The sequence below is a fragment of the Gastrolobium bilobum genome, unplaced genomic scaffold, assembly GCF_033153095.1.
Source record: "Gastrolobium bilobum isolate Gb01-03AN ecotype WA unplaced genomic scaffold, APGP_CSIRO_Gbil_v1 utg1099, whole genome shotgun sequence".
Lineage (NCBI taxonomy): Eukaryota > Viridiplantae > Streptophyta > Magnoliopsida > Fabales > Fabaceae > Gastrolobium > Gastrolobium bilobum.
Genome location: NW_026897765.1, coordinates 58414 through 86126, shown reverse-complemented (window position 1 = coordinate 86126; position 27713 = coordinate 58414). Strand labels below are relative to the sequence as shown.

General features: G+C 35.9%; 1 non-coding gene and 1 pseudogene across 1 annotated transcript; both read left to right on the top strand.

Moving 5' to 3' along the window:
- LOC133310026 (probable glutathione S-transferase) lies at positions 1–27689 on the top strand (annotated as a pseudogene).
- LOC133310032 (small nucleolar RNA R71) lies at positions 19134–19239 on the top strand. Its single transcript, XR_009751390.1, has one exon. It is a non-coding gene; the product is annotated as a small nucleolar RNA R71 (small nucleolar RNA).
- Positions 27690–27713: the final 24 nt, after the last annotated feature.

Sequence of the window (27713 nt, the reverse complement as noted above, 5' to 3'; positions counted from 1 at the left end):
TAGCTCTATAAAAGTAGACGACCTTAGGAATCAATCAGTCAAGAAAACAAGTAACTTACTAGTTGTTTGAGTAAAGAATTGAAGGAGTTCAATGGCAACATTTCAGGAAGATGTGAAGCTTTTGGGAGCCGTGGATAGCCCATTTGTATGCAGGGTGCAGATTGCTCTTAATTTGAAGGGAGTTGAATACAAATATCTGGAAGAAAAGTTAAACAACAAGAGTGATCTGCTACTCAAATCCAACCCAGTTTACAAGAAAGTTCCTGTGCTTGTTCATAATGAGAAGCCCATATCAGAGTCCCTTGTGATTCTTGAATACATTGATGAGACATGGAAAGAAAACCCCATCTTACCTGCTGAACCTTGCCAAAGAGCGTTGGCTCGTTTCTGGTCCAAGTTCGTAGATGACAAGGTAACTCCATTCTTCTATTTTTCTTCTAAACGTGAAATCTCAGAGTAAGTTTGAGAACTCAAATCTCAGTAGTTGACTATCAACCCTGAAAAAGTTTGAATTCATTTCATTCCATAAATTATACCTCTTATCAACATTTGTTTAAAATCATATCAATTATTACTGAATTTCATTTATAAACTATACCTTATATTATTGCTGTGATCTTTGAGTTATATGGAATCTGTTGGAGTATTCAAGCTGACTTCCATATTAGTTGGTAATGGACTAAGTGAAGTGTATATAAGTGGGGGTCCCATAAACCCAATTAAGGTTTTAAGTTGAGATATGATGTCCGATTCACTTGTTACAGTGGGTGTAACGTTAGCCCATTGATTGTTGTCCCTCTCGTAATATCAAAACCGGGTTAGGCTTGAGCTAATTAGATGTTTGGTTAGGAGGGAGATTAAATACTTTAGATCTTAGTAGTGAGGGGGAGCATATCAATGATCGGTTGAGTACACTTGACAGATTCTTATCGGGGATTCGGTAAACATTTTTTGAACATAAGAATTCTTTAATATGCAAATCTGACAGTTGGCAGTAGAATCTCTAGATAATTAGCTTGTAATTGAGTGATACTTATCCTCCGAGGTCACCATAAAAATTTACCATAAAATAAGATGAAAAAAAAGGTTACCCTAAAGTTTCTTTTAAAACAATTTGATTTATTTTTATATTATCAAGTCATTCCGAAATCGGTTTGTTCTAACTTCTGACACTAATTACTAATAAGTACTTTTAATGGTGAAATCAGTGCTTGGCTGCTGCATGGAAGGCTTTTTTCACCTTTGATGAGAAAGAGCGTGAGAAGGGTGCTGAAGAATTATGTGAGGCTCTGCAGTTTCTTGAGGATGAGCTAAAGGACAAGTTCTTTGGTGGTGAGGAGATTGGAATTGTGGATATTACTGCTGTCTTCGTAGCTTTTTGGACCCCTATTGTTCAAGAAGTAGCAGGGTTGCAGTTGTTCACCAGTGAGAAATTTCCGAAACTCTACAAATGGAGCCAAGAATTTATCAACCACCCAGTTGTTAAGGAATCCCTGCCTCCTAGAGAACCACTCTCTGCCTTCTTCAAAGCTCGCTATGAAAGCTTTGCTGCTTTAAAATAGATTAATTTAAGTGATATTTTCAATTTGTAAGGAAAACTGTATGAACCACTTGTCCGTTGTTGAATTATTGGTGTTCAAATTTAATTTTAAATTAATACATGTAACCTAGGATCTCTCCATGTGAGAAAAAAATCCTAGGATCTTGTTTCTAATTTTGCTATTTCAGTTAATAAAGAAAATCGTTTTCCATCGTATAAATTTTGTATTACAATATGTGCCTGTTTGGATCCTCTTTTGTTTAAGCTACAAGCTACTTATAAGCATAAGCTAGGCCAAACAGGTTTTGGGAAAAGCTCTTATAACGAAAAACTCTTTTTTTTATAATGAAGAAAAAAGTTGAAAATTAAAAGCTCCTAGGAGGAGCTTTTTTTTAAGCTCTTATCTGTTTTTCTTGAATTGTGTGCTTTTTTTTAAAATAAAGAGTGATAAAGATAGAAAGAGATAATTTTCTTGAAATATGTGTTTTTAAGTAATTTTTAAGCTAAAACTTTTATTTAATTTCCAAACAGCTTTTAGCTTATTTTTTTAAGCTCTTTTTTTTAGCTTTAGCTTATAAGTAGCTTCTAGCTTTAGCTTCAGCACAGATAGGTGGAGTTATAAGTTAATGTGTGGATCAAGATAGAGCGATTGGTAAGGATGAGTCAGGTTTCTTAATTTACCGGTCATGATGTTTGTGCGGTGGTTTTTATCCATACCAATCGCACAAACATACTGATGGGTGTGCGGTGTTTTACCGTTGGAATACGATTATCATTTTTTTTGAGTTTAATATAAATATTTGTGATATTTTATGTTTCCTTGCAAAACTGATGGGTAGGTGTGAAAGTGGGCTAGGCTGGGCCAAGCTTTGCTCCGAAAAGTTCAAGCCTACGTAAAAAAATTTCAATTTGGCCTGGCCCAAGCCTAGTATGAGTCTAACTGTTAGCCTGGTTTGGCCCGTTTATAAAAAAACAAATGGCATGGCTTGACCCGTTAGCCTGTTAATTTTTAACTTCCAAGCAGAACCATGAATCAACTTTACAAAGTCCTCAAATTCAATTGCTACACCAAAAATCATAATTTCAACGTCCAAACAGAATCATGAATTATAACAAAACTCATACAATATGCACTTAGCTTAAGTCATTTTCGAAAGCAAAATGCTCAAACTAAATAACATATATTTCATCAGATCCAATAAACAAATCCATACTATGTAAATTAAAATACCTACATGAATTCAACAAACAAAACATGATGCTTGTAGTAAGTATAACTCTCCCAAAAATCTTTTAATATATTCATATATATAATCTAACATGTTGAGATGTTGGTTCCTCCTATATAAGAAATAAAATAATATTTCTATTAAAATATAATCGAATATAATTAAGTTATAAATAATTACAATTGATTAAATTTATATCTTTTGTTTTTTCTTCAAGACATACTTACTCTATTTTATTTTATTTAAAATAAATAGTACAATATAGGCTGGCCTGTGGGCTTATAGGCCCGACTTTTTGAAAGTGGGCCTACGACCATTTTGTTAAACAGGCTTTTTTAAGGCCCAAGCCCAGCCTATTATACAAAATATACTAGGTTAGATCTTGCCTGATGTAGGCCGGGCCATAGGCCCCTGTAGGCCGGCCCGGTCCAGTTTCACCCATACTGATGGGTATTATAAGTTTATCTTTATTTTTTTGTTAAATTATTGAATATTAAATATAATATACACTACATAAATTAAAAATATCATTTAATATCAAAACATGTCCTAACGAGTCGAAATCTAATATTTTTAAAAATTAACATGTTGGAACGTCGTATCTAGGAGTGTTTATTAATCGATCCAAACCGATTCAAACTGCGGTTACCAAACCGAAAAATCGATAACCCCATAAATCGAAAATCGAAAAAACGAGAACCGAAAAAAATCCCAAATTTTAGTTGGATAGGATCAATTTTCGATTGGGTTGGTGAAAACTGATCCAATCCAATACGATCCAATATACTAATTTATCTCTACCTACTTGGGTCTTTCCCCAATCATAGCCCAAAAAATTCTAAACGCAAGACCCATTAACCCATCAACTAAATCTAAGAAAAAAATCTAGCCACATCCCATCAGTAAAATTTCATCTATGTAGAGCTTCATATCTTATTGCTCAAAAAAAAATTAGATTATTGTTTAATGATGTTTCTGTATTTCAAAAAAAAAAAAACATTACAAAGCCAATGCATACAAAAGATATGTTATTTGCACAATAATCATCAAACAAATTTTAGGCTTTTCATAAAATCGAAAAGCTGATTCAATCCAAACCGAAAAAATTGGATTAGATCGGATCGGATTTAAAAAAATCCAAACTGAAGGGATTGAATCATATGATTTTTGCTTCCAAAATCGATCCAGTCCAGACTGCAAACACCCCTAGTCATATCGTATCGTGTTCGGTGTCGATACAACATATGTGTTCATCAATAAAGTGCTCTAAATTTAAAAAGAGAGGCAAACGAGAGTATTTTCTAAACATGGAAGGAATCATGTTGCACTAGTGAAAGGTGAATGGTTGTTTTGAGATTTCTTTTATTAAACAGACAAAATTGCATTCCTTTCAAGAATGATTGAGCGCAAATGGGATAATAGGGGAAAGTGAAATATAGATATGAAATATGATGTCGTTATAGTTTTGTCTAATGGTGGATGCTTTTTTTTTTACTCTAAATATGAAGATTCCGATTAGTCTACTTGCTGGTTAGAGTCCCATGGAATAGACATGGTGAAAGTCATGAAACAGATAACAGTCTTGCTAGTTTTGATGTGCTTGTTTCCAATTATCGACGCAATTATAGTGTCACATTTGAGCACGTGCTCTGCCCTATTTACTCCAGTAATGATGGGGCGGAAGAATGGGATCATGTCACATGTAAATATGAAGTTTCTAACGTGGCCCACACAATGATCTTTGATAAAAAAAAAAAAATCAAAATTTGGTTACTTTAATCAATTAGCCAAAACCCCATTTTAATGAGAGGATTACATAAATAAATAGACTAACTGCATAAGAGGAAAACCTGAATATTTTTTATTAAAATGTAATAACGATAGAATGTGAATTATGGCCTAATCTGAATTGCAGAGGAGTTGGTGTTGACATTGTGAGAGGATGTAGTTGTTGTTGGCTGCATGATGTACACTGCATTTATCCGCTGGCAGTACCAATCGTCCTTTTGGAAGGATTCTGTTTAATAAGGCAATTTGAGTAATGTCAAACAACATAAGTGCAATTTTCACGAAGTAATTGGAAAATGGAAAAGTAAATTTACTTTGAATTCAGGAACAAACAAAACATTATTTATGATCAAATCTTAGGAAAAATGTATAGAACCAGAATGATTGGCTAATAGTCAGTTTCTGTTGGGCAAGAACATAGGTATTGGATAAAAGGAAAGTTTCTTGAGTAATGTGGCTTGATGCTACAGTGTCCATTATCCATTAGGCAGAAATGTTACCTGAATGGCCAATCTTAAGAGTTAAAGCTTGAGCCTTGTTTGAAACACGGATGGAAGGATTATAATTGATTTTTGATTGAATCGTAGTTAATATAGAGTATTAAACTGTAATTAGCAATCCTAGAAACAAACTAACTACCAGCTATTGTCATAGTTAATATATAGTCACTTTGTGCTGATGAGTTACATTTGATATACGTGGTGCATGCACAAGCTGTTGAGCAACATTGCTTTTCTTATCAAAATAGGCACCAATATAAAAACAACTTGGCATGTGGAATGTAGATACAAAGTGAGTTGAAAAAAGTGTTGGAACGAATTCGGTCCCTCAATCTCCATTAAGAAGCTTTTGCGGAAGTCAAACATCAAGCTCGGAGCTCAGCATAATCATAAAGGTCGGCCTGAACTCACCAGGTCGGCCTATGTGTAGCAGAAACAAAAATTGCTGAAGGAGAGAGAGAGAGAGAAAGAAAATGAACACAAACATATTTTAACGTGGAAAATTTTTCTCCAATGTGAAGAAGTAAAAACTCACAGGACACTAGTCCAGAATAAAACTTCCACTATGAAAATAATGAACTACAAGAGATCAAACTTCACAAAAAATGGTGGTACACTCAAATCTCACCTACAATGGTTGTTTTCTCCCAAACTTCCCTAAGGAGGTCTAATCACTTAAGTTTCTTCTTAGAGGTGCTCTCAAAATAATCTTAAAAGTGTCTCACAAGCTAACCTCTTCTCCAACCCTCAACTAATGCTTACATAGAGGAGAAGAGAAAGTTATAGAATGTCAAAAGTGGGGATTAAGGTTTCTTAAGCCCCAAGTTTCTTGAGCCCCACTCACCAACATTGGCCTTGGAAGCATTAAGGAGGAAAAACCCACCAATTCTCCCCATTCCGACTTCAATGCATTGGCATCAACAGCAACTCGACACCTTCACAACAGGTTTCACATTTCCTTGCTGGTACCGGCTTCGTCACCATGTTAGACCAATTCAGGTCGGTGTGCACTTTGACGAGTTCGAGCTCTTCATCTTCCATCACATCTTGGATGCAGTGATACCTCACATCGATGTGTTTAGTGTACGTGTGATAGGTCGAGTTCTTTCCAAGTTGAATTCCACTTTGGTTGTCATATCTCTACTTGTATTGTTCTTGGCCGAGTTCAGAGAGAAACTTCTCCATCCACAACATTTCTTTTCTTTCCTCAGTCGCGGCTATGTAAGTAACAACCCTAACATTCTAAATGGCTAATTAAGGATTTATTTTAATGATATGAAAGGTAAAATTGAGTTAATTATGTGATTCAGAACATTTTGACACTTTTTGATAAAAAAAAATTATGAATAGTGATTTTTATCGGGTAAAATATATTGTTGTGTAATTTACCGATACAACTCAAAAATGAGAAAATTCAATTTATACCAAACAAGTCATTTTAGGACTAAAAATGTTATATTTGTTAAGTTATAAGTGTTAAGTAGTGTAAATTAAGCAGGTAAAAGACAATTATCTTATATTCCCTCTTAAGTGACAAAGTAGGAGAGAGAAAGAGACATTCAAATTACATCTTCTTTTTCCCTTTTTCGTGATTGGCCGACAACTTCATGTAGTTTAAGGGCTAGGAATTGCTTTTCTTTCTTCTTCTATTTTCATCCATTTACACTCATCAAATCCAAAAAGTCTCAACATGAAAAATGTTCCTTAGGTCAATAGGAAGAAAACCTATAACACATTTCTCTTTGGGAACCATTGTGTGAAGAGCTTCTTCTCCAAGTTTATGGCTGCCACTATTCATCAAGAATGAGAAGTGATTTTTCTTGATTGAAGGCTTGGTGGTTTAGGAGCTTATTGGTGGTGAGTAACTCTAATCCTGTGGTTTGAACTTTGAATACTTGAGTTCATGAATTTGAAGTTGTTCATGATTTTAGGGTTTTGGGGAATATATAAATGTATGTCTATATGGTTTCATTTTGAGGGGTTATCTTCCTATGTAATTAAAGAGTTGAAAAATGCATGTAATTTGGATTGGAAGTTAGAAATTTTCAAGAAATCCCCCCTCCCCCGATTTTCGGCCATCATGACACTTTTGAGGGTTTGTTGTTTTAAATCCATGTTGAAATTGTCCTAAGCTTGTTTATGTGTTATGGAATTGAATTAGAATGTTGAGCCATGTACATTAGATTGAAAATTGATGAAAAATACTTGATTTTTAGCCTTCTAGGCCTTTTATGTAAAAAAATTATGACTTGGGTGATTTAATTATGGTTATGAGATATGTTAGGCATTATATGTGGTATGGATTAATTTTCTATTGAATTGGCAGTCATGGAATGCCAAAGCAATAAGACACGAATTGTATAAGAGCCATTAAATGAACATAAATTGTAGAAACAAAGACATGTTACCAAAATTTCTGAAAATGTGGCGATGTTTACCTCTGACTTTGGAGAGCGATATCTCCCTCAATTCTTGGACAAATTAGTCTTGTGAGCCCTCATTTTAAAACTTAGGATGTCCTCTTTATTTTTCTAAAATATGAGACCAATCTAGGCAGTAGATCAATCCCAGAGCTGGTTCGAGTGCAGACTGCCCAAAACTGCGAAATGCAGTTTACTCTCTATCTTCCTATATAAGAAATTAATATCTCTCTCTATTCTTACTCAGATTAGGCTTATGATACCTCAAATAAAGGTCTAGGTGTCTACTACAATATATTAAAATGTGAGATATATTTTATTTGCAGAACTCCTAGAATGTCAAAAACCGTGAGGGATATTTGGTACCGTGTTCATAGTGAGTTGACAGATTTGAATCAATGTCTTGCAGGAAGCGTATCTTGAGTTACACAACTCTGATTGAGGTGTACAATACCTTGTTGGAAATATTAGGAAGTATATAATAACATATTAAAAGGTGATAATTTATAGACATGTAGTTCATTCCAAGTTTTCAAATAACCGAAGGTAACTCATGGTTGGAAAGATGTGAAATCCTAAAATTGTGCTTTGATGGTTATGGGAACCACGTAGCTATATTAAATAAGTGTTGTAAAGTATGTGTTAATGGTCTTATATGTTAAGTCTTGAAATAAAGTAGTAATGACTTTTTGTTTGGCATTTAATTGGCATGTGATTTGTGTATTGAATGTTTGAGATTGATTCCTCTTCTAGGATTGTGTCTAGAGATTTCGGGTCTTTGGATCAAGCATCAGAAGGGAGTATCTAGCTTCTTGTAATTATAGGTAAGCTTGAAAAGGTAAGCTCCCTATTTAAGGATTATGCCTCTATTTGTATGTTCCGCCATGGTCAAGTGAAACTATGGTTGTATAACTGTATGATTGTACGTCTAATATTTGGTATAGGTGCACTCATATAGATATGTATGATAAGATGTTTTGATGTGTGTTGTGGTTGATGGCCATTTAACGAATGTGCGTTGACTATTCCACTAGACGAACTAAGCTCCTAGAGGTCACTGCATACATGCTGTGATTATACCACTAGAGGGTCTAAGATTTTGGGAGTCATAATCATATGTTGACCAATCCACTGGAGGACCTAAGCTTTTGGAAGTCATTTATGTTTGATATGATATTATATGCTCTGATTATATGATTGTATATGTTATGCTTTATATCTAACCCTTCTTGCAGGAAGTGGGCTTAGGGATGAGGAATACTCTATAAACCCTGAGCTTACTGAGATTTGTTATCTCACCTTCTTGGGGACATGATTTTAGGTGTGCAGACAATGGGAGATCCCTCTCGAGCCAAGGAGGTGCTGCAGGGATAGTGGAGCAGTTGCCGGTTATTAGATGGTCATATTTTGATTAGTTGGCATATTATATATAGGGATGATCATATAGTTTATTTTGAGACATGATGTGTGATCATGCATTTTTGCGGTTGTATCCATTCTTTTAAGAGGCATGCTATATAGCCTCGTATTTGTATATCTCAGATGTTAGCTTTGAATTTATTCTTGTTGGCACGGAGCCATACTTTATATATGATGTATTTTTGGTAGAGGCATGTGTTAGCCACTGGATATGTATGCACTGTATTATCCCTGTATACATATCGCTGTTAGAATTTTTGTATTAAGGTGGGATAGTACAATTGAATTATTTCGGAAAATATTATGCTATGTAATACGTCGGCCGAAAAAGTTAACTCGTAGAATTAGAGCAAGATGAAAAGTAAAGTTTAAAGTAATCTTCCGCTTATGCAAGTTTAATTATGCTACACTTTAGTACCATATTTACGTTAATGAACCAGCTTGAGACGAGGATGTTACACTTGACTTCGGTCGTCAAAAGTGCCACACACTTCTTTAATTTAGATTGATAGGAGATAGCTCCTTCTGCAAATGTCATCAAATATCTCGTCGTTGACTTCCTCGAGTCAGCATCTCCCCATAAATCAGCATCAATATAACCTTATAACTCAGCTTTACCTGCTCCAAATTGGAGGCACAAATTTGTCTTCCTTCTGAGATACTTGAAAATTCATTTCACTGCTTCCCAGTGTTCTTTGTTGGGGTTTGACAAATACCGGCTTACTGATGCTACCCGGCAAGTATACCCATCGCACAAGTAATACAGTGATAAGAAAAGTATCGTCTCCACAAGAATTGTGATCAAATATCAAATAATCGTTCCTTTTAAGACGGGAAGAGTTCAAAAATATTGTGGATTTGAGTAATAATAAGAAGATAAAAATGTATTTTTGGAATTTTTGTTGTGAAAAATAAAACAGAGATTAATTTTATAAAATATGAGAATGCATTGTAGCTAGAGTGCACTCACCATATGATCCCACCTTTTACTCTCGATTGATTTAAAATACTCATTTAAATAAATACTCAGATAATTTATCATCTAAAAATTATTAAATAGTCAACCTTCAATCCCTTGCAAGGTTAACCCTTTAACCCCAATTGAAACCCCAATTCCTTGCGATGTTTCTCATGAAATTAAGCAATGAGCACGATAAATTAAACATCTGCAATGTTATATACGTCTATTCCTAGCACGCATACAAATTGTTATCCTACTCCCTTTCAAGATCAAAAACCTCAATATTCCTATCTAGGGTTCTTACCCTCAAACTATCATCAACTATTAGATTGATCAATTCTAACAAAGAAGATAGAAATTACGCACAGAGTAGAGATAAATATAAATATATAAAAGAGTAATTATAAACCAATCCGTTGTAACAAGGGTTCACATAGGGTTTGTGACCCTAACTACAATAAAGAGTACTAGTCAACCATTGACATTGCTGACATAAAATTATAAAAATAAAGATGAAGAATGTAATTACGAAAAGAAGACTAAGAACAATCCTCCGTTCCTCTCCTCTTTCTGAAATCCTTGTTTTCTTCTCTGTCGTCGAAAAGTGTCCTCCAATAAACCCTCGCAGCTTCCTTTTTATATCCATCATTCGTTTCTTCCAATTTTTCCCCTTTCAGAACACAGTGTTTATCTCGCAAACTGGCGTGGGATCACGCCACTGTGTCGCAGAACCGCGCCACATCCCTGGAAGATGACCCAACAACCTATCTGGCGCCAAACCGCACCATTTCTCTAGAGAATGACCCAGAAAAATCTGATGTAGCTCAGGACCAATTCTCGTGCAGACTCGCGCCAATCGTCTTTTAAAATTTCGTTTTCTCCTTCTTTCTCCCTATATAAACATGACAAATAGGAGAGAAATATCATTGAAATGGATATAAACTGCTCTTTTATGACTTGATCCTTAACATTTTTAACTTGGAAAACTACATATACAGAGGAACATCAAATCATTCCCAGATTTAAATGTTGTCGTCCTCAGCAACAGACAAGATCCAAACATAGAAAAACCAAAATAATAATCTAGCACAACATCACACAGATATTCAATAGATCACTATGTTAAGCATGACTGAATCAATGCAAAGAACTCCTAACAATGCCTTCTATGCTCATGAAAATGTCAGAATCTAACTTTAACACCCCTCACCAAGATAACATATAACACTCAACACTCAAGTGTTTGAGGGAATAACAATCACTCAATCCACTACAGCAATAGCACTACTATAAGCTTGATCATATTCTGAAGTTTCTAAAAATGAGGAACATTAATACATGCACAATTGATCAAAAGGACTTCACATGGATGTTACTTGGCCTGGCTTAGGGGTAGGAATTTATGGGAAGTAGCTAAAATTATAAGTTGAGATTGAAACACTGATATACATTTGCAAAACAATCAAATCTCAAACACATTTAAGCTCCACTATTCTTTAAGATCAGAGATCCATCCCTTTTATTTTTCACCCTTTTTCACATTGCTATATACACTTTTTCTCTATCTTGATATATATATATTAGAGATAGAGATATTACTTGGCTTCAGTAGAGCTTACCTCTGGAGCTTACCTCAATTGATTTTTTTTCTTGTCAAGCATTTCAATCTCAGCAAAGGTAAGACAATAGGAATATGGCTAAACAATCAGCAGGAATTATGAACAAATAAGCTAAGGCTCATAGGGGTGAACAATGGAAAAATCAAACAGGTAGGCAATTTAGCCATGGCTAACAAGAATAAAATTGCCTTAATCATTTCAATCAATGCATGTAACACAAAGAAACAGAGCAAGTTCTAGAGTGCTATCACAATGAGGTCTCTCAAGAATAAAAATAAGTGTTTAAGCACAATACCTCACCAGCTATGGTATCAAGCTAGACTCTCAAAAGAAACATCAGGCATCATTAATCATTCAAGCATAAAATTTAGACAAACGAGCAATCATGAATTCTACCCATGCCTATGCAATATCATGCCAGAAGTTCATACAATACATGCTTTCTATGATGAAATCAGTCAAATTAACTAGGGAAAGCATATATAAACCTGGGACTTGCTCATAAAATATTTTCCAAGACCAATCAAAATACTAAGAAAAATAACAAATACTAAGAAAAACAAAAAACAAAAACGGGTTAGAATATCTCCCCTGATATAAAGTGCATTTCCACTCCTGCAACTATTCTGCATGACAATACTTCCCCATTCCCAGATTTAGAAAATTGTTGTCCCCAACAATAACTAAACCCAAGACTTATCACAGCTGCACAATGGAACAAACAGCATAGGATGGATAATAGTAAGAGCAGCACAATATCAGAGTATGAGGACATATACAACCCAAAATATAGTCTAAGTGACCTTAACATCAACCTAAAGGTCACCACTAAAAACAGCAAAAGACAAAAGTAAACTAAAAATATATACAATAAATCTCCAATAGTAAGGAGATATAATCAATCCTCCATGTCATCTCCCTCAGCAGCATGAGATGACTCAACAAATGGAGGAACTGGTGGTTTCTTGGGCCTTCGCAGAAACAAATCGGAAATCATCAAAAGACGCATAAGCAGAAGTCTTAGCCCTTTTTTGGTGCCGCCAGTTTTTTTCTTAGACTTTCCAGCTTGTGAACCCTGAAAACTAGAAAAATTTTCCAATGCACAGAATATGACAATAGGGCAATTAGATCATAATTAATCAAACCGGAAGTATATAGCACACCACCATTCCCAGATTTGATTCCAACTTTATCTCAAAGATAAAATAGAACAAAGCAACAGTTGGAATCAAATTCAAAAAACAATATGTCAATGCATTTTAGCATACAACTCAGCATTTTAAGCCAGATAGTCAACATAGCAAGAGGTTCTAAGAAAAAAAATAACTGACTAGAAAATAAAATAAAAAAATAAACTCTACATTGGGTTGCCTCCCAATGAGCGCTTGTTTAACGTCACGAGCCTGACGGTTACCTCTTTCAAGTACTATTTTTTTGAGAGACAGAGTCTCGGTGTCTCTCTCGCAGGTCCTCCTTTTTGCAGCATTCAAACTCCAGTAATCCACACATATCCTCCAATCAGTAATAATTCTGGTCAGAATTAGTTTATTTTTTCGTTGTGGACCGCAGTGACGCCTCCCTTCTTCGAAATAGTCTACACTGGACTTACCCAACCAGTATCTGAAATCGGGTAAATCATACCAGCATCAAGAAGTTTCACCACTTCCTATCTCACCACCTCCTTCATTGTAGGATTAAGCCTCCTTTGAGGTTGCCTCACAGGTTTGACATCATCCTCCATGAGAATTTTGTGGGTATAAAAAGAAGGATCTATACCCTTCAAATCAGAAATGGACCACGCTATGGCGGTCTTGTGTTCCTTCAGAACTTCTATCTACCTCCTTTCCTGCTCAGAAGACAACCCCTTATTAATGATGACATTGTAAGTCTCCTCATCACCCTAGAAGATGCATTTAAGAGTTTCAGGCAGCTCCTTTAACTCTACTTTTGGGGCACTGTAACAGCTCGTTGTACACCGGTATTGTTAACATTAATTATGATATTAAGCGCAGTTACAATCACAGCAATTCGTTTATAAAAATGCGAATAAACTTTTTCTGATTATTACGCGAGCATTTAAAACAACAAAAGCGTAATAATTAAAAGTTGTGACCATAACTGTAAACTCTTGCGGAATATGTATTTTAACTATTTTTTATATCTTACTTTACTTATTATAAGTCACTAAGGGGTCCCCATAAACCCACTTAGCCAATTTCTCAATCTTACGCTTTTACCTATTCGATCGTGGTTCACTAATTATTTTTCTGTGAACATATCCTACTAAACCAGACCTTTCTCTCTAGTTATCTTTTTTATTACTTAATTACCTTTCTAAGAAGCTATCATACGCCTTGTTCGGAGCTCGTTAGCTCTGGCTATCGCCGTTTGAAGTTGGACAAGCAAAACTGCCAACCAACCCCAAAACAGCTCTAAACATCCCTCACTCCATAAATTACTTCAGAAAATATACTCATCCAATTGCTCTCAAAACTTTACACCACAAACTAGACACCTCAACCTTCAATTTGATATATGATACGCTTAATTTAACTGAGAAATGAAGCGGGAATAAAATTCCCAAAAACTGCCAGAAACAGCCCCTGCATAAGAGTGTTCTGGACAGTCCATGTTCACAGGCTTTTACAGGGCGTGCAACCCATAATATTCTCATATTTTGATACAATGTAGGGGACATCTCAAGCTTCAAAATTGCATATGGAACGTCCCTATCGGACCTCTGTGGAGGGAGATATGCTCTCCCGAAGTTCGTCTAAAATCTGCCAATTCTACAGAAAATTCGCCAGAGTTTCCTTTGTTTTTCCTAAAATCCCCAAATTTGCATAAGCTCTCTAGTACCTCAAATATACCTAATAATCCAATGGGTGGCACACAAAAGGACCAATAATGCCTTGGAACACTTACAACCCAACTCAGTTTATAGTTATTACACAATATAGTTAACTTTGTAATCCTTAACTTGTTTCAATCACCAAAATCCATTGTTATGCAATTTCTCAACATACAAGTAATCATGAACCTAAAATAGACCTAAATCCCTTCCATCATAGTACATCATGCATCCATTGTACAATTACAACATTTAACTTACATATTACAACTTACAACTTCAAACTTTAAATTACAACTCACAAATTCACAATTTTAATTTACAACTTAAAACATAAACTTAAATGACATAAACTACTAGACTTAGGCAAAATAACATGAACAAATATGGCTATGAACTCATCCTACATACATATGGAATGTTCATGCCCTAAGTCTAGCCTAGGCCAAATGGCCATCAAAATGCAAAATATGAAAAGGTCTTCCAACACTCATCCTACGGGCTTCTTGCCCGCCGCTCCAATGCCACTGCTACCTCCTGAAATAAAGCCCCCAAGACGAGGTGAGATATACGGATATATCTCAGTAACCCAGAGGTTCCGGAGAAAACTCTTTCCAATGGCTCACTTTGATGCATATAAGTAATATAAAACAACCACTTTCAAAACAGGATATAGCAAGGGATTTAGAGAAACTGGGGAATATCGGGATATAAAATACGACGAAGCTGGAATGGTAGCTACCAATACCACGCAATGTCCTCGGCATATAAGCCTACAAGTCTCATCCAAGGCGTGTTCCAAGAACCACAACCAAGGTACCCCTCCTATCCATATACACCCGAGACTTCCTAGTGTGCTCCTACCCAATTGACACACCACGACCCTAGGTCAACTGAAACTCCCTCTCGGAGACCTATCCAGTGAAAGTCCGAAACTGCCCGAAGGCTACACTGTCTACTGGCCAGAGACTCAGTACATAAGTACCCTTATAAATACTACATGCATGCTCATGTTATTCTACACTACTCATATACATTTCCTACCGTCACCCTCAACGGGTATGGTGGAACACACAAGGGGAACAAGCCCCAGTACCAAGAGGTTACCTCAATATGTTACTCCACTTAGCTCCACAGCAGCTTATTTTCCAAACTCGTTATTCAACAGAATGCCTACACAGAGGACATTCCCAATTACTCAAAAACTCATACAACACATGTCAATTTACAATTATACATGCATTGATCCAACCACTTACCTCAATCCACTTGGTCCAGGACCAAAGGCAATCCACCGACTCACGGTTCAGGGTTTAAATCGATGTACGGTAACCTACAATATCCATGTACGAATCATCAGTACACGACAATTCTACCAAAACGCGAAAAACGTCGAATTTCCACACCCACACTAGGTAGGTTCGGTCAAACACGACATAATTCCAATTTTATTTTTCTAAATTTTCTTTCTCATTTTATTATATATCCTTAGGTTGCTACGAGGCTAATTCAAGTGCCGTTTTTCCGTTTTACGTCTTTTAAGCATCATTTTGCTTAATAATTCACTCTAGGTTCCTTTATGACCCTAAATACCATTTATTATTTTTCATTGATTCTTCCACTTTCCAACCACCACACAACCCATTTTAATACCATTCAACACTTGAAATATCATCCAATCAACACAAACAACATTAAATTCCTAAAACTCTCTAAATTGCCGAATTGTGACCTATGTTATACCAAGGGATTTCCTTCAATTTTCAACCCTTCCACACCTCACACAATACCTTTATATCAACACATAATCATCCCACAACTCACCAATAACATCTTAACACATTTTCCAAAATCCAAGTCATGACACCTCAAAAATATTCTAAGTTACAAAATCATATTTTTCACCAAAAATTTTCATTGCATTTATAGCTAATATACGTTATTCTAAGACACTTTCATGTACAAACTTTTTCCAATTGAGCTCTCTAAACGCATCAATCAACAAAATCCCCTTTAGGGTTCATGAAAATAAATCATCAAATCAAACCATTAGAGGTGTTGGAACTGACCCACAATTACCTCACACGACTCCTCCTAGAACTCCACAAGCAATGACTCAAGAAATCAACCCCCAAAATCACAAAAATCCTAAGAATTTCGTGGCTGTAAATGTCTCTTTTCTCACAATAGAGAGGGTTTCAAGGGAAACTAATCGGTGGAATGGGTTCGGATGATGATTTCCATCGAATTTCAAGACAAGAATCGTCCGATTCGGCTAAGAATTGATGAAGTTATGAGAGGAAGAAAAAATCAAACAAAAATGGAGTCCAAAGGGAGGGGGGCTATCGTTGGAGCAAGGGGGAAGAGAGAGAAGATGGTGAATAGTGTGGAGCTTAGGTGGCTTAAATGATTTTAAGTAAGGTGGGCCCCACCGCTACCTCACACGATTTCAAATTAACTTGAATTTTTTCTCTGATTCCGCTAAACGTCCTCAAATTCAAAAACTATTTAGAAACTCTAATTTTTAACATTAACTATTATCCTTTAATTAGACTTAATCAGATGAATCCGGAGTTTTCCGGTCGTTCAGAGAAAATGCTGTTTTAAGTTGTTGCGCGCGCCGTTGGCACGCTTCCCCAAACTAACTTAATTCCATCAAATTTTATCAGAAATCATATTTCCTAGTTCTATAAACCATTTATAACTTATATTTGAAACCTAGAGCTCAAAACTCAATCGACACGTTTTACGGTGCAATCGTACGACAGTATTTTGACCCAGTAAAATACTATTTACTGATTTTTCTGAAACTTTCCTATCCACTCAACTTTTCGTTCTGAATCCATTTCCAGGGTTATTTTTACCATCTGAGACCTTCTACTCAATTTTTATCTTCCTAGGGTTGCGTGTTGGCTAATTACCGTTTTGTCCTTTATTTGTATTTTGGCCTAATCTTCAGGATTTTCACTAATCCTTCACTCAATTACTCATTTAATATTTTAATACTTAATTTATAATTGCGAGGTGTTATAGGCACCATCTTCTTTGTCAGAATCCTTCTTCTCAAGAACCTCAAACGCAACACTCTTTTCTTCCTTAACAGGAACAATATCACGTGCCTCAAGTTCTTCATCAAGGTCCTAACTTGAAGATTTCTCTTCTTTCACCTATTATTCTAAAATATCAAGTCTGAAACAATCACCTTTATCATAAGCTTGTCTCATAGAATCAAAGACATTGATGGTGATAGTCTCATCATTCATTCTTAACTCGAGCTTCCCTTGTTCAACATCAATCATAGCCCGAGCAGTAGCCAAGAAAGGTCTACCCAGCAAAAGAGGCATTTTAGTTTCCTCTTCCATGTCCAACACCACAAAATCTGCTGGAAATGTGAATTTGTCCACTTTCTCAAGGACATCTTCAATAATACCACTAGGCTTCCTTATAGATCTATCAGTAAGTTGAAGAGATACCAAAGTAGGTTTCAACTCAGTGATCCCCAAGGATTTACAAATACAAAGAGGCATCAAATTAATGCTAGCCCCAAGATCGCATATTGCCCGGCCAATTTTAGTGTTACCAATTTCAATAGGAATGTTGAAACTTTCAGGATCACGAAGCTTGGGAGGAAACTTCTTTTGTATTATGGCACTACACTTCTCAGTGAGTGTTACCGTCTGACATTCCTGCAACTTTTGTTTTCTTGATAAGAGGTCCTTCATAAACTTGGCATAATTGGGCATATTAGCCAAGGCTTCAGCAAATGGAATATTAATGTGAAGCTTTTTGAAAATATCAAGGAACCTGGCATATTGTTGCTTCTGAGCATCCTGCTTGAATCTTTCTGGATAGGGTGCCATAGCTCTCCCATAATCAGGACTCAATTCATGCTTCTTTTCAGCAGTTACATTCTTTTCTTTTTCCTTTTCTTTTTCAGCGGGCTTCACTACTTCAGCAGGTTTTTCAATTTCTTTTTCAGGCTCACCTGCCTCATCAAGTGTCTTCTCAACTTCAGGAGATGGAAGTACCTTGCCACTTCTAGTTGTAATGGCCAAACAATCTTCATTTGGATTAGTAACTGTGTTACTAGGAAAAGTGCCTGGAGTTCTATCAACAATTTGCTTAGCCAGTTAGCCAATTTGATTCTCTAAATTTCTGATAGATGTATTTGTGTTTTTTGTATTGGCTCTAGTCTCCTCCATGAAAGCATTAGAATGTTGAGCCATTTGTCCAACTAACTTCTCCAAATCAGAAGGTTCCTTAGAATGGATTGGTGGGGGCTGCAAATAGTTGTTAGACTTGAAATCAAGACCAGTTCCCTGCACCCTCCTCTGAAAATTATTACTTATAGAAGGAAAATTCTGATTTCTTGAAATATTTTGCGGCGGAGGTCTTTGATCATACCAAATGCCATTCACCTGCATTTGTTGAGGAGGATCAGAAGACAGCAAAGAAGGACATTCATTAGACTCATGATTGTCATGATAGCATTCACACACAACCGCAACAGCTTTAGCCTGAACACCAGAAAGTTGCATCTTATCAAGCCTCGAAGTCATATTTTCCATTTGCTTAGATAATAGCTTATTTTCAGCCAACACAACATCATTACCTTCCAGCTGAAGAATACCTCTCTTAGGCTTAGATGACAACCCTTCATTTTCATTGGCGGCCATTCTCTCAATCAGCTCAAGAGTCTCATTTGCTCTCAAGGATTTGATAGTACCACCCGCGGCACCATTCAACACCATCCGAATGTCAGGTTTACACCCGTTGAAGAATATTCTCACTTGATTGCCAACAGTCAAGTTATAATGAGGACACCTCCTCATTAAATCCTTGAATCTGTTCCAAGCTCCACACATAATTTCACCCTCTAACTGGGTGAAATTGGTAATATCATTCACCATCTGATTATATCTCTCCATAGAGAAGAACTCAGCAAAGAACTTTTGAGACGAATTATCCCATGTAGGAATGCTACGTGCAGGCTGCCTTTCCAACCAACTAAGAGCCTTTCTCTTAACAGCAAAAGGGAACAATCGCAACCGAATTGCATCATTGGACATCTGAGGATGTTTGGTTGTGTCACAGACCATAAGAAATCTATCTATGAATCTGTGAGGATCTTCATTCTCCTCTCCTTCAAACTGGGCTCTCTCCACCAATTGAATAGTGGAAGACTTTAGCTCCCAATTATTGTTACCAATTACCGGATGAACAATGCTTGAATTCGGCCTATTGAATGATGGAGTAAGAATAATATCCATGAGTGGATTTCCTTCATCGTTGTTTGCTGCCATGATTGGTACTTCAATTGGTATCTCCTGTGTCTCTTAAGATAGAGTACCAAACTCTTTGAATTCAAGCTTTTTCTGAGCGAGTTTTCTATTCCTCCTTTCGGTCTTTGTAATCTCAGGATCAAACAGAAATTCTGCAGTTTTACCTCGCATACAACTCAAGAAAGAGATTAATAGCACTTTTCAAATAAAAATAAAATAAACATAAAAATATTCACAAAATCCAATCTTAAAGATCAAGATTACATGATAAAAGAAACGCAATCCCCGGCAACGGCGCCAAAAACTTGATGTTACCCGGCAAGTATACCGATCGCACAAGTAATACAGTGATAAGAAAAGTATCGACTCCACAGGGATTGTGATCAAATATCAAATATCGTTCCTTTTAAGACGGTAAGAGTTCAAAAATATTGTGGATTTGAGTAATAGTAAGAAGATAAAAACATATTTCTGGAATTTTTGTTGTGAAAAATAAAACAGAGATTGATTTTATAAAATATGATAAGGCATTGTAGCTCGAGTGTACTCACCATATGATCCCACCTTTTACTCTGGATTGATTTAAAATATTCATTTAAATAAATACTCAGATAATTTATCATCTAAAAATTATTAAATAGTTAACCTTCAATCCCTTGCAAGGTTAACCCTTTAACCCCAATTCCTTGCGATGTTTCTCATGAAATTAAGCAATGAGCACGATAAATTAAACATCTGCAACGTTATATACGTCTATTCCTAGCACGCATACAAATTGTTATCCTACTCCCTTTCAAGATAAAAAACCCCAATATTCCTATCTAGGGTTCTTACCCTCAAACTATCATCAACTATTAGATTGATCAATTCTAACAAAGAAGATAGAAATTACGCACTGAGTAGAGATAAATATAAATATATAAAAGAGTAATTATAAACCAATACGTTGTAACAAGGGTTCATATAGGGTTTGTGACCCTAACTACAATAAAGAGTACTAGCCAACCATTGTCATAGCTGACATAAAATTATAAAAGATAAAAATAAAAATGAAGAATGTAATTACGAAAAGAAGACAAAGAACAATCCTCCACTCCTCTCCTCCTTCTGAAATCCTTGTTTTCTTCTCTTTCGTCGAAAAGTGTCTTACAATAAACCCTCGCAGCTTCCTTTTTATATCCTTTATTCGTTTCTTCCAAATTCGCCCCTTTTAGAACACATAGTTTTTCACGCAAACTGGCACGGGATCGCGCCACATCCCTGAAAGATGGCCCAGCAACCCATCTGGCGCCAAACCGCATCATTTCTCTGGAGAATGACCCAGAAAAATCTGATGCAGCTCAAGACCAATTCTCGTGCAGATTCGTGCCAACCGTCTTTAAAAATTTCGTTTTCTCCTTCTTTCTCCCTATATAAACATGACAAATAGGTGAGAAATATCATTGAAATGAAAAAGTCAATATAATAAGCGAATATGTATATAAACTGCTCTTTTATGACTTAATCCTTAACATTTTTAGCTTGGAAAACTACATATGCCAGAGGCACATCACTTACATTCCAACAGCATACGCCAGGTCAGGTCTTGGACAAACCATTGCATATATCAAACTTCCAACGACAAATTGGTACGGGATCTTCAACATCTCATCTTTGTCTTCATCGAATCTTGAACACTGCTTCTGGTTCAGCTTTATGTGTCCGCCTAAGGGGATGCTTACCGTCTTGGCTTTGTCCATGCTAAATCTCTTCAAAATCTTCTCAATGTATTTTTCTTAACTCAACCACAGTAGTAGGTCGGTCTTGAATTATCTTGATTCTTTGCAGGGCCGAGGTCCTTTACTGCGAAGGACAAACTCAACGCCTTCTTCAGGAGGCTTTCTTCATTTTGTCTTGCCCTAGAATCAACATGTTGTCAACATATAACAACAAAATCAGAAAATCTCCGGCCTCATATCTCTTCACAAATACACAATGGTCGGCCTCAATCTTTACAAACTTGTGATCAGTCATAAAGGATTCAAACTTCTTGTACCATTCCCGAGGAAATGCATTCCTTCGTCTTTGCATCAAGCTTCGCCTTTCGTCTTTAGGGATATGCACGAAAGCTCGACATCCAATTACTTTCAACTGATCATAAGCCGCTTTCTGACCTGTCCAGACTTCCTCTGGAATTTCTCCTTCAAGTGGTCGCGATGGTGAGAGGTTGATTAAGTCAACAACATTCCTGACGGCCTAACCCAAGAAAGACTTTGGAATTCCAGCATTGGATAACATACTTTGGACTTTCTCTTCAATAGTCCTATTCATCATTTCAACAAGTCCGTTCAACTGAGGAATCTTTAGGGGCGTCTTCTCAAGTCGGATCCTGACCGCTCTACAGTATGCATCGAAAGGGCCGCAATACTCACCAACATTGTCAGATCAGACCACTTTCAGCTTCTTGCTAGTCTCCCTTTCCACCATCGCATGAAATTCTTTAAAGGCTTGAAGAACTTGATTTTTAGTTTTCAACAAATATATCCACACTTGGCGGAAATGATCATAAATAAAAGAAACAAAGTTTTGAGCTTCTCCAAGGGATTTTTCTGACATGGATCATACGTCGGTTTGGACGAGGTCAAGAATGTACCTCTGTCGTCTGGGTTGATCCGGTCTCATAAAAGAAACTTGGTGCTCCTTTCCAGTTAGGCAGTGCCTGCAGCTCTCAAGCACTTGCCCTTTTAACCCGGTCATAAGTCTTTTATTATTTAGGATTTGGAGCCCTTTCTCGCTAATGTGGCCGAGGCATTTTTGCTACAACTTCATGCTAAGTCCACCTCTGACAGAGTTGGCTTCTCCACCATTAATTTTTCCTTACATCACGTACGAAGAGCCTTCTTTCTTACCTTAAGCCACCACCAAGTTTCCCTTGCCAATTTTCATCTACCACTACCAAAGTAGTTCACTAACATGGTGTCATAAAGCTTGCCAATCGAGATTTGGTTCAGTCGAATGTCAGAAACATGTCTTACATCCTTCAGCATAAATTGGCACCCGACATGCATGGTTAGGGTCACATCACTGACACCAACAATCTTACTGTCACCTGATTTTCCATCTTCATGACTCCAAAACCATCACCTCTGTAAGAAGAGAAAAAATCTTTGTGTGGAGTGACGTGAAAGGAGGCACTGAAGTCAACAATCCAGGTGAAGTCAACAATCCAGGTGCAGTCATCATATGCGACATTCAAAAAATTATCTTCACCGAGTAGAGATATCTCGACATCTGAGTTGGTAGTCACCGCAGTGGTGCTCTTATCTTCTTTTTTCTTCGGCATAGTTTGATCTGGCTCCATAGTGTCGTTCTTCTCATTTTTTTTTGTAGAGTCCTGCAGTCCGGCCTCTGGTCTTATCACGCCCGTCTAGACCCCGACTCTTCCGGCGTCAGACCTTTTTCCATTCTCGGCAACATTTGCCTCAGATGTACTGGTTACATCTCGTTCCCTTCTCTTGGATTCCTCATTCAGGAGGCTGTCTATCACGGTATCCATCTTCAATTTTTCTTCTAGAGTCAAGTTACTCAATGTCACTACCAGAGTATCTTAGCTTTTTGGCAGCGAGCTCAGCAGCAGCAACGCTTGCATCTCGTCATCAATCTTCATCTCGGCTTTAGACAGCTGATTCACAATACCTTTGTAGATGTTGAGGTGCTCAATCATGTTCATGTTGTCCTTGTACTCTAGTTTCACAAGTCAGCGAACCAAGTGTGCTTTGTTCCTAGGAGTCTTCTTCTGAATCATGGACTCCAGCTTCATCCATAACTCGTACGCGTTCGTGAACTCGGACACGTGCTCAACGAGGCTTTTGTCGATGTATTTTGTGATCATGGCCATTGCCTTTCTATTTAGGATTTCCCATTCTTTCTCCGTTTTGCCTTCAGGCCTCTTTTCAATGACGATGGGCTCATACAAGTCTTTGCAGTACAGGTGGTATTCCATCATCAATATCCAATAAGTAAAGTTTCCCGCAGTCAACTTGAGCATGCCTTCATCATGTAAAATTCCACTGGTCTCCATCTCGTCTCCTTCAGAGCCCGTCAAACCCAGGCTTTGACACCATTGTTAGGACGAACTCGGTTTTTCAATCTCAGTTAATAAGCCTTTGCGAAAGTCAAATGTCGAGCTCGGAGCTCGGCACAATCGGTGAGGTTAGCCTGAATTCACCAAGTCGTCTTATGCACAACAGAAACTAAAATCGCGAAGGAGAGAGAGAAAAAATGAACACAAGTAGATTTTAACGTGAGAAAACCTTATCTAATGTGAAAAAGTAAAAATCCACGGGACACTAGTTCATAATCAAATTTCCACTATGAAAATAATGGGTTATAAAATATCAAACTTTATCAATAATGGTTGTACACTCAAACCTCACCTAAATTGGTGGTACGCTCAAACCTTACCTACAATGGTGGTACACTAAAATGTTACCTACAAGGGTGGTATTCTCTCAAACTTTTCTAAGGAGGTCTAATCACTCAAGCTTCTCCCTAAAAGTGCTCTCAAAACTATCTCAAAAGTGTCTCACAAGCTAACCTCTCCTCCAACCCTCAACTAATGCTTATATAAGCGAGGAGAAAAAGTTCTAGAATACCAAAAGTAGGGATTAGAATTTCTTAAGCCTCAAGTTTATTGTCTTTCTTGAGCCCCAAATTTATTGAGCCCACTCACCAACATTGGACCTTGGTAGCATTAAGAAAAAAAAGCCCAACAAAAAGGACGTTGAAGAATCATTTGATTTGTGGTTGAGCAATTTCTCGAGAAGAGAAATGTTTTTAAAATATTTTAAAAAAAATTTCATTTTAATATTTGTATTATCAAATAAAGTTTTGTACTGATAATGTAGACCCATTTCTTAACAATAGAACTACTAATATTTAAACAATATATTAATAATATTTATAATTTTGTGGGAGTTACTCTTTTGGTTTCTTCATACAAAGCGTTGACTCTCTCCTTGCTCTTCAAGAAGCCACTAGGTTGAAATTGCTAACCACTTAGAAATTTCAAGAATTCACCGCGAAGCATTGCGTTCGTCGTCATCCTGCAACCGTTATTGCATTGTAACAAGGGATTGTCTTTTCTTATGTCATTGAAGATAAGAGTATCTTCTACAGATACATTTTCAGGTGGGTCCTGCACTATAAAAAAGAAAAAAAAAATAAAAAATTGATGGCTCAAATTTCGAAGAGTCTATGACATGAGGTAAGCTTTCTTCAACAGCATAAGAAAATCATTACCCTTATAACAAATCAATTCATTTTATCTAAAAAGTTGTAGGTGCACTGGCAAAAAAATTATTGCACAAATTTACTTCTATAGGTTAAATCAATTAGGGTGTGATGGTTGTCATTTTAAATGACGTAAGTGATTTCATTTTAAGAAAGAGATAGACACAGAAAATGAAAATCATGGGAGAGAGAAAATGAGTGATTTTTTTTAATTTAAAATTTAAATAAAAAAATTTATTCTGTATCTCTCTCTTAAAATGACATAACTTTATGTCATTTAAAATGACAAACACTTTTCCCAATCGATTAATAAGGAATAAATCCTCACATAATATAAAAATGTGTATAATTCTGTGTTTAATGTTTCTACCGTGAATACAGATAAGTTATCTATATATGCTCCCAAAATGACGTTATTTTGAGTTGAAAACTTAAAAAATTATAAAGAAAAAGACTATTATAATCCTGAAATAAATTATAATTATAAAAATACCTTGATTTCCTCTCAAAACGATGTTGTTTTGGGCTCAATATAAATAAGTTATCTGTATTAACGGTATAAAAAGTGAACCCATAATTTTAATATCAAATAAAAATATATGTTGTTAATTGATTTAATTTATCAGTTTATGCAAATAAATTATTTTATATGTTTTTAATTATATGATTGATTTGTAATATTATTCAATGGCATTAATTATACGTGGATCTCAAGATTCTCACCAACCGCTTACGTAATCTCTTGCGTCATGTTTCGCCATTTTAACAGTTGGAATCTTCTTGATAAGTAATGTGTAACAAGTAAGGATTTTTAATTCTTTTCTAGACCCTTCTTGTGCGCAATCTCTTGCAACCATATGAGTTAATCAATTTATTAAGGTATTAAATGGGATTAATACGCGGCATCATTTACCTTTTTTTTCTTCCAACCTCTATCCATATAATAATATAGCTTTCTAATTGATCTAATTGATCTCGTATATGTTGACTAGTAATCATGGCTCTATAAAAGGAGATGACCATAGGCATCAATCACAGATCACAAACAAGTAACTAACTTGCTAGTTGTTTGAGTAAAGAATTGAAGTCGTTCAATGGCAACAAATCAGGAAGAGGTGAAGCTTTTGGGAATTGTGGGAAGCCCATTTACGTGCAGAGTGCAGATTGCTCTTAATTTGAAGGGAGTTGAATACAAATTTCTGGAAGGAAAGTTGGACAACAAGAGGGATCTTCTCCTCAAATACAACCCAGTTTACAAGAAAGTTCCTGTGCTCGTTCACAATGAGAAGCCCATATCAGAGTCCCTCGTGATTATTGAGTACATTGATGAGACATGGAAAGACAACCCCATCTTGCCTGCTGAGCCTTACCAGAAAGCCTTGGCTCGTTTCTGGTCCAAGTTCATAGATGACAAGGTAACTCCAGTCTCCTTTTTTTCTTGTTCTTTATTTTCCTTCTAAACATGAAATCTCAGAGAAAATTTGAGACCTCGATAATTAGGGATATATTATTTTTTTCTACTTTTTTTTTTCCTGTTTATTCTTACTTACCATTTTCTATTACTGTTAAATCAGAATATTAATAGAAGAAAAAAATTATGAAAATAATTGAAATTATCAGCTAATGATATTGGAGAGTAAAGATAAAAATAAATAAATAAAATATTTTTACCATAAATGTAGATAAGTTTTTTAAATTAATTCCCAAAACGATATTGAGTTTAAAGATTAAAAATTTATAATGATAAATACTATTATAACTTTGAAATAAATAATAATTACAAAAATAACTTAATTTTCGCTTTAAAATGACGTTATTTTAAATTTAATGTAGGTAATCTAGTGCAGAAAAAAATGAACCATTAACTATCTACCAAAAAGTTTGAAATAATTTCATTCATAAATTATACCTCTAATAAACATTGTTTAAAATCATATGAATGATTAATCAATTTCATTTATAAACTATACCTTATATTATTATTGTGATCTATAAATTACATGGATTATTATCGGGATTTGGTAGTCGTTTTTAAAAAAAAGGAATTCTGTTGTACGCAAATCTGATAGTTGGCAGCAGAATCTCTAGATAAATAACTTGTAATTCAGTGATACATATATTACGAAGTGACAATAAAATTTACCATAAAATTTCTTTTAAAAAAAAATGATATTTTTTTTATATATATAATTAACTCAATCGGAATTCTATTAGTTCTAACTTCTAACATGATCACTAATAAGCATTTTAATTTGTGAAATCAGTGCTTGGCTGCTGCATGGAAAGCTGCTTCCCTTGATGAGAAAGAGCGTGAGAAGGGTGTTGAAGAATCATACGAGGCTCTGCAGTTTCTTGAGGATGAGCTCAAGGACAAGTTCTTTGGTGGTGAGCAGTTTGGCTTTGTGGATATTACTGCTGTCTTCATAGCCTTTTGGATCCCTATAATTCAAGAAGCAGCAGGGCTGCAGTTATTCACCAGTGAGAAATTTCCTAAGCTCTACAAATGGAGCCAAGAATTTATCAACCACCCTGTTGTTAAGGAATCCCTGCCTCCTAGAGAACTACTCTTTGCCTTCTTCAAAGCTCGCTATGAAAGTCTTGCTGCTTCAAAGTAGATTAATTTAAGATATACTCATAATTTGCAAGGAGAACTGTATGAAGTATTTGTCCGTTGTTGAGTTATGGCTGTTTGAATCTCATATCAAATTGTTATATGTTACATAGGATTTCTCCTTCTTGTGAAAAAAAAATCCTAGGATGTTGTTTCCATTTTTGCTATTTCAGTTAATAAAGAAAATCTTTTTTTTTTCCCATTACATAGGAAGCTCTGTTT